Source organism: Ptychodera flava, chromosome 12 (assembly GCF_041260155.1).
Source record: "Ptychodera flava strain L36383 chromosome 12, AS_Pfla_20210202, whole genome shotgun sequence".
Classification (NCBI taxonomy): domain Eukaryota; kingdom Metazoa; phylum Hemichordata; class Enteropneusta; family Ptychoderidae; genus Ptychodera; species Ptychodera flava.
The window spans coordinates 4,372,545-4,381,084 of record NC_091939.1 but is presented as its reverse complement, the minus strand read 5'-3'; the positions used below and the strand labels follow the sequence as shown (position 1 = coordinate 4,381,084).

General features: G+C 39.1%; 1 long non-coding RNA gene across 1 annotated transcript; it reads left to right on the top strand.

The window, feature by feature from the left end:
• Positions 1–2,020: 2,020 nt before the first annotated feature.
• On the top strand, positions 2,021–8,368 carry LOC139144751 (uncharacterized). Its single transcript, XR_011554850.1, has 6 exons — positions 2,021–2,618; positions 2,904–3,900; positions 5,615–5,771; positions 5,978–6,408; positions 6,681–6,785; positions 6,903–8,368. It is a non-coding gene; the product is annotated as an uncharacterized lncRNA (long non-coding RNA).
• Positions 8,369–8,540: the final 172 nt, after the last annotated feature.

Genomic DNA, 8,540 nt, shown 5'->3' with positions numbered 1-8,540 from the left:
ATGTAATGAATAAAAGCTGGACAAATAAATTGCATTAACACCATGTACTACGCTAAATGAATCATTTGGCTGACAGTTTGAAATAGTCGCAGGGAAATAAAAATCAAAAGAACGTAAGTCACACCCACATGGAATGGAGACTATGCAAAAATTGCAGCCTTGTAAAGGTATGATTAAAGAGTTTTGGCATTGCAATTCCCATTTGCCAGTTGATCCCTGAATTAAAGCGTGAGAATTTGGTAACATGACGGAATTCGTAGGCACATCTTTTGTCAAAATAAATCTGTATGACACAATGCTCGTACCCTATTGAAATCATTATGAAAGATTTGCTGAAGACAAGTTTAATGGTTTCCATCAAATATTTTGAACGGAGCAGGGCACCTTTTTATATGCCTGCCTTTACAGTTAGAAAAAAGCTCAGATGTTTACTCAAAATAAGTGTCGCCATTAGAAGCAATACCGAAATATTGAGGTAAATCTAAAATCTGGGAGTATCCTTTTTCCAAAGGTTGAGAAGCATTCTGGCGATCAAAGTGTTCAGGTAAATGGACTAGGAAATTTAGTATTCTATATAGTTTGTATAGGAGTGAGTTAGAGGAATCTGAAATTTTATAAATAAGTTATTAGAGTTGTGATAATAAATGAAGCTTCCTTCCGAATGGTAATGGTAATGAGTGTGAAAGAAGGGTATTTCCTGGACAAAGTTTCAGTAATTTGTTCCATTGCATATCTAATGTCAACAGTTGTTACTAATTATGGTGGTAGTTTACCTTGAATTAAATTCTTCATGGCACTCAACCGCTCTTCAGCTAATACCAAAATTTGTAACAAATACGAGTTCCGCCAATTCAACTCAACATATGTATGTAAATATTTATTCAATGTGTTAATTTCGCCTATCATTCTATACCATTTTTCAATTTGATCAAGGGTGAATTCCCGCAAAGATTCTAAATCAAACTGAAGAGCTGCAATTTTAAGATGAGTATTATTAACAGATTTCCACAAGTTGTCAAATCGTCGGTTAGTTAAGTGCATAATGGAGCGAAAATCCCCTTCAAAGTTTAAAATAAACTTTTGAGTTTTTGCGGCAACGGACTCAATCGACTGTACATGTTGTGCCAGTAATTTAACATCCTTAGTAGTAGCAGTACCAAATAATGACTTTGATAATTTTCCAATAAATGGTAAAAGTGAACGCTTATTTCTGACATTAAACCCTTTCTCCTCTAAATCATAAATCCCCATTACATCATCTATTTCCTTTTTAACACGATGTACGTCTTGAAGTAATTTCTTTGTCTCTAATTGATAGTGGTCAATAACTTGATTATGCACAGCGCAATTAGAAGGCAATGGATCACATTGACAAGGATAATCATTGGGTAAATTCGACAAAATATGTTCTAAGCAAAGGCAAAACTAATCTGCCAAAAGGAATTAGCACCTTCTAAAAGGGACACCGGTTCAAATATCACCCCAAAATTTTGTCGCATTACTATATCAAGTTCGGCCGGTGTGTTCTACGTGGTATGGTCGTAGGCGATCGTACAAGTTATTTTAGCCCATCTGAGATGAAGCCACCACCGCGTCAAGAAGCGACTCGGCCCTCGGACTTGACGAAAGAGTGATAGATTTTTCACATTCATTTCTGCCACACTCTTGTTGGACCTTCATATGGCACCTACCTGTACATAATAAATCCAACGCTTTGGATATTATGGGATTGAATACATATTGGAAGTATAAACAATATAATTGGTATGGTCGTAGAAATGGACCAAATATGACTATTTTGTCGTGCAACTCTGGCAATACATTTTCTCAAGTAAAATTTAAATATTTGAGCGACACACGCGGACTCAAAACTCAATTTGGAGACTTATTTAAGTCAGGAAAAAATAAAATGAATGAAGCCTACAACACGTGGTATTCCCAGGCGGTCACCCATCCAAGTACTAACCACGCCCAACGTAGCTTAACTTCGGTGATCGGACGAGAACCGTTTTTTTTTTTCTATCTTTTATTAAAAAGGACAGGCCCACTGGCTTGCCCTATTAAAAAAAAAATGCACATTACAAGAAACTTGTTATTACAGGTTCAAGTACAAAGTGACTACAAAAAAAACTGGACGATAAGATTGTTTACAAATTAAAGGTAAAGTCAAAATCTTTCATAGTAACAAGTACATTATTTTGTGCAAAGATGCTCTCAAAAAGAGCAGCATCGTCAGTTGCTTTGTACCTGTGATATTCAAATGTGATTTTCTGTTTTAACTTGTACTTAAAGTATGTAACCAAATCAATTTTACGAGTACAACGCTTATATGCTAATCTTCTGCTGTGAATTGTATAGCGAGAAAGTGACAATAAAATATTAATGAGAGTATACTCATATTTGTCCCTCTTGACAGGATACCCAAATAACATCATTAAAATGCTGTCTTTTGTGGTAAACTTGTTGACATTACAAGCACTGTAGATAATCTCAAAAACAAGTTGCCACAAAGATTGAATTGACTGGCAACATACAAACAGATGATACACATCTTCAGGAAAAAAAGTGCAGAAGTCGCAAGTAGGACTAACAATTTTACCAGCTTTGTAAAGACGAAGGTTAGTAAAAACAGCATTGTGACTAATTAAGTAATCCAAATCACCCAGGTAATTTTCCTTCATGTTTGTGTAAATGAGTGGCCAAACAAGACTGAAATCAAAATTGGGAAGATGCGTCAGCCAAAACTTAACACCTGTTGGCACTGTTTTTCTTACATTACGAGCAATTGTAGTAATGTGTCTAACATTAAGAGTGTTAAAAGGAACACGTTGATCATTATCATCAGTAATAAAAAGAGATGGGTTTTTATCCAGTTCATTATACTCTTTGTAGTTATTTTGCAGAATACCATGCCAATTTTCTGGAATTGAGTTTAGGATAGCGTAATACTGCTTTTCAACAGTCTGGCTTATTGAGGCATGTGGATGGGCCATGATAACCATGTCAACGATTGCATCAGAAGGTAAGAACCCTGGAATAACTTCATACAACAGGTCCCTGATTTTCACAATGCCAGCTGAACTGAAAAGATTTAAGATTGGCAGAGGGCGCCCTTCAACACTGGTAACGTAGGGATTTTGAAAGATGGGCTCGTTGATGATTTCATCATATGACATTGGCTTTGCACGTGTACACATGAAAAGCTGTGACCAGGACTGAAAAAGTTCTCTGTAGAAAGTAGGACACTGACGCAAGTTGACAGAATGAAATAACATTTTGAAAGTGTCAACACCACAGTTGAGATTAAGATAATTATTTAAATTGTGAATGAAAAACAGTTTAAACTTATGATCATAATTTTCATCAAACAATTTACACACCCACTTAAGGCGAAGTGCATGAACCTTGTCTTGAATATTGGTGACTTTAAGGCCACCCTGTTTAATTTCAGAAGTGATAACATCAAATTTAACGTGATGATGGCCATTACTCCAGAAGAAATTACAAATGTGCTCGTTAAGGACTTTTATGTGCTGCGAAGGCAGAGACACAACCGAAGCTCGATACCACAGTGTAGAAGTTATAAGCGAATTGATAATAAGAGCCTTCCCTTTGTATGACAGTTTACGGAGTGACCAAGATTTCAAAATGTTACAAATTTTTGGAATGCGTTGAGTCCAATTGAACTCATCAGCGACCGAGTTGTCATGACTCAACATGACTCCAAGAATGACCATCCCATCCGGCTGGAGCTGAACAGGCAAGGGGCAGTCGGTGCGCCCTCTGTTGTTGCCAATCCACATTAAAGCACTTTTGTTCAAGTTCACCTTTGACCCAGAAGCTTTGCCATAATCACAGAACACCTGATAAGCTTCACGGATGGAATGATCATTACTAACAGTAAGTGTGGTATCGTCAGCATGTTGATAAATTAAGGAAGACAAGGTACTACCAGGAATTTGAATCCCACAGATATTTTGATTGTGCTTAATGGCAGCATTCAGCGCACAGGCGTGATGTTTTCTGGGTAGTTTCTATAAGTGTAGTTCTACGTTTCGACGTTCTCTTCCGTAGCCTTATCACCAAGGTAAGAAACAGAATTATCCGGCCTGCCAAGAAAACTGCACGTTCTTGTCGAAAAATAAACACAAATCCTTCATTGAGTTACCTAGTTAGATGCGGAAGGATCTCGGCTGTCCAAAAAACACACTCATGTCACGATAAAATGAAAACTTTCGAAGAAATCTGCCGCGTTATGACAACATTGGCGTTTCTGATGGCCACCGTTGTAATAACGCAACCATTAACATAATGGACGGTGTCTGCACATAGAAAGTGGTGCATCTCAGTCTGATGCCGTTGATGGCGTTGCTCACGGACCAATCAGCGATGCGGACGGCGTACAATTATGATAATGAGTTGCGTTATTACAACGTTGGACGCCAGAAATGCCTAGTTTGTCAAAACACGGCAGATTTCTCCTAAAGTTGTCATTTTATCGTGACATGAGAGTGTTTTTTGGACAGTAGAGAGCCTTCCGCGTCGAACGAGGTAACTGACTGTAGGATTCGTGTTTATTTTTCGACTAAAACGGGCAGTTTTCTTGGCAGGCCGGACAATTCTGTTTCTTACCTTGGTGATTAGGCTACGGAAGAGAACGTCGAAACGTAGAATAAACTACACTTATAGAAACTACCCAGAAAACAACACGCCTGTGCTTAATGGCAGCATTCAGCGGCTCCGCTGACAACACGTACAGCATTGCTGATAGCGGGCACCCTTGCCTGACACTACGCTTAATCAACACAGAGTCAGACAGAAACCCGTTAATTTTGATATTGCTTTGAACCTGGTTATACAGTATGAAAATCCATTTGACAAAATTGTCACCGAACCCGAACGCCCTTAGTGTGTTGAGCAAATACTTGTGATCAACACGGTCAAAGGCTTTCATTTGATCGAATTTCAGAATGGCACCAGAACACTTAGTGGAATCAGCGTGATGAATAAGATCCCTCAAACAGAAAATATTGTCCACAATGTCACGACCAGGTACACAGCAAGTTTGATCGGGACTAACAATTGTGGGCATAATTTTATTGAGACGAATGGCAAGTGTTTTAGCCAGAATTTTGTAATCGCAGTTGAGGAGGGTAATAGGACGCCAATTTTTAATATAACGGAGATCACTGTCAGCTTTGGGAACTAAGGTAATGAGACCTGTTTTCCATGAATCAGGCAGAATGTTATTAGCAAAGATACAAGTGAAAATATCAAGCAAGTCGTTTTTAATGTCTTCCCAAAAGTGTAAATAAAATTCGTATGGCAAGCCATCTGCGCCTGGACTCTTATTACGCATACATTTAGAGAGGGCAAAGGTCACCTCTTCTATCGTGAACTCTGAATCAGCGGCGGCGCTGTCCTCATCAGAAACATTATTTGTAATGTAACCAAGGAAAGTATTTTGAAGTGCAAGATCACAAGGCTCATTATTATAAAGGTTAGTATAAAATGTATGAGCTTCTGTAATTATATCTTTCATTTCCGTGAGAGTTTCATTGTTGTCATTAATTAAGGACTTGATGCATTTCTTTTCTTGCTTTGACTTTTCCAGATTAAAGAAAAAGCGGGTCGATTTCTCTCCCTCCTCATACCACTGGATTTTAGAACGGATTAAGGCCCCCTGGGTTTCCAACGAAATAATTTTGTCAAGCTCGTCCTGAATAATTTTAGCATTTGTTAAGTCATAATCGACGAAACGATTTGCTTTCGTAAGTTCCCATTTTAATTTTTTCTCTAAGGATTTTCTCAAGTGACGCCTCAGTTTTGCTTGCTGTTTTGCATAAATTTGTGAGTACTTACGAATTTGGTGTTTCAAAGACTCCCACCACTGAATTTTATTGTTGATGTAATTGGGATCTAATTTAGAATTAATAATGATCTCCGAAATATTATTGGTAAAAACTTCATCTTTCAGGAGATGCTTATTAAAAGCCCAAACTCCCGGACCACGAAGAGAATTTTTGAAGTTGAAATTGAACTGAATGAGGTCGTGATCACTATGAGGAAAATGAACAATATGTGAACGCTGACACAGGTGGACAAGGCCTTCATGAATGAGAGCAAGATCAATGCGACTCTGCTGGAGAATACCATGTGAGTGACGTCGCCAGGTGCTCTGTCTGGCATGCGGATGCTGTTTACGCCAGATATCGACCAATGAAAAATGAGTCATGAGATCTAACAAGTGTTTACGGGAAGGGTCAAACTGGTTAGTAACAGTAGTGGACTGATCAAGACGGGGATTAATTTTAGTATTAAAGTCACCGATAACAACATGCAAGTACTCATCAAGGAAAAAACGGGAAAGATCTTTCCAAAATTGTGTACGGAGATACGGCTGTGTAGGTGAGTAAATATTGATGATATTGATATTATGGTGTAAAACCTGAATTTGAATGGAAATAATTCTTCCAGCAGAGTCGCACTGATGACCTAGAACTTTAACCTCTGACCGTTTTCTCACAAGTATTGCTACCCCTCTCCTTCTTGCAGGATCAGTACAATTATTATAAAAGAAATGAAAATCCGGAGCAATTTTGTTATGAATTATATTAGAAATGTGGTCATCCCAAAAGGTCTCTTGAAGACAAATAATGTCATGATGGTTATTTTTGCAGAACTGGAGAACAAGGTCAAAAGTGTGTAAATCAGAGAGACCATTGACGTTGACTGAACTTAAAAGAACCATGGTGACCACAAGAAGGAGAGGGTGGACATTAAAGGTAAAACCCATCATTACTTACTAGCGGATTTTGTCTTATCCTTCTCAGTCTTTTTATGTTTCGGGCGCCCCACTAAATTAGGAGTGAAACGTTTTTTCCTTTTATCTTTTTGTCCAGGTCGACCTACGTCTGTGGAGTCGATTTCAACTGATTGCCGACGTTTAATCGGACAATTTGCGATCGCAGTTTCATCAATAACCATGTCACAATTTTGCTGGCTTTGATCCTCAGCTTGATCCTTTGACTCGCCCAAGTTCGACTGTTCAACCGCTACAAGCGTTTGTTGTTCTGATATTTCCTCATTTTGATCCGACTGTTCAACCTCGACAACATCCACTACCGATGAGTTACCATCATTATCCGACTGAACAATGTCATTTTGTTCTGTTTCTGTTATTTCCTCTTGCACAAAAGTGTCGACAATTTCCTCAACTTCAGCATCCCCATAGACAGATGCAGTACATTCGCTGGCTTTATGTCCACGGCCATGGCACCGATAACAAGTAAAATTCGCACACGATCTTTCCAAGTGACCCATTTCGCCACAACGTTTACATTGATAGTTTGGACAGTTATATATCAGGTGTGACGAATCTAAGCAATGATTACAAACCTTGTGCTGATTGGTGTGGATTAATCGCACAAAAGGACCGTTCGCCTCAAATTTCACAGCGTAGGGCAGAGATTTTACCGCCGCAGGCAATTCCACCCGTACAAATCGAGTACCAGTTTCCACATCTGGCTCTTCTTCAAAATATTTGTGGACTATCGGTCCACGAAGAACACAGCCATACCCTTCCAGTTTGGCAGTAATTTCAGCATCTGAAGTGTAAGCAGGTACACCAATAAAGGAGACAGTCAAAAGGTTTCTGACTAACCCTTGCACGTCAACAGGACTGCCATCGATAGCAAAACCATTTGTGAGAAGACTGTCCGCATCTTCCTCCGTGGCAACAGTTATCTGCCATACGCCGTTTATTTTGACGCAAGCATAAACGCTGTCATCACCTAAACACTCTTTTACTGCACGGATAAGGTGGACTGGCGAGTATTCTTCGTCGGTAACACAAATTGTATTTCCTTTAACGGAATGTCTTGAAGACGGACGAGACAATGGACGTCGCCTGGTACCGGTTGAAGATGATCCGGGCAGGGCAGCCATATTGGCAAAGCCCTGCCAGGTGGCTTAGCAAGAAAACGAAAATTCGAAAAGAAGTCCAAAAATCGGAGAAAAACCTCACAAATCTGATAATATATCGATAGCAGAAACACCTGCGTATCAAACCAGGTAAGTATAACGTGGGGATGGACAATGAACTGTCCGATTGCAGCGGATTTCAACAGAGACTACCATAGACACGTCTAGTGTGTTCTACGTGGTATGGTCGTAGGCGATCGTACAAGTTATTTTAGCCCATCGGAAATGAAGCCACCACCGCGTCAAAAGCGACTCGGCCCTCAGACTTGACGAAAGAGTGATAGAGTTTTCATATTGTTTTCATTCATTTCTGCCACACTCTTGTTGGACCTTCATATGGCACCTACCTGTACATAATAAATCCAACGCTTTGGATATTATGGGATTGAATACATGTTGGAAGTATAAAAAATAAAATTGGTATGGTCGTAGAAATGGACCAAATATGACTATTTTGTCGTGCAACTCTGGCAATACATTTTCTCAAGTAAAATTTCAATATTTGAGCGACACACGCGGACTCAAAACTCAATTTGGAGACTTATTTAAGTCGGAAA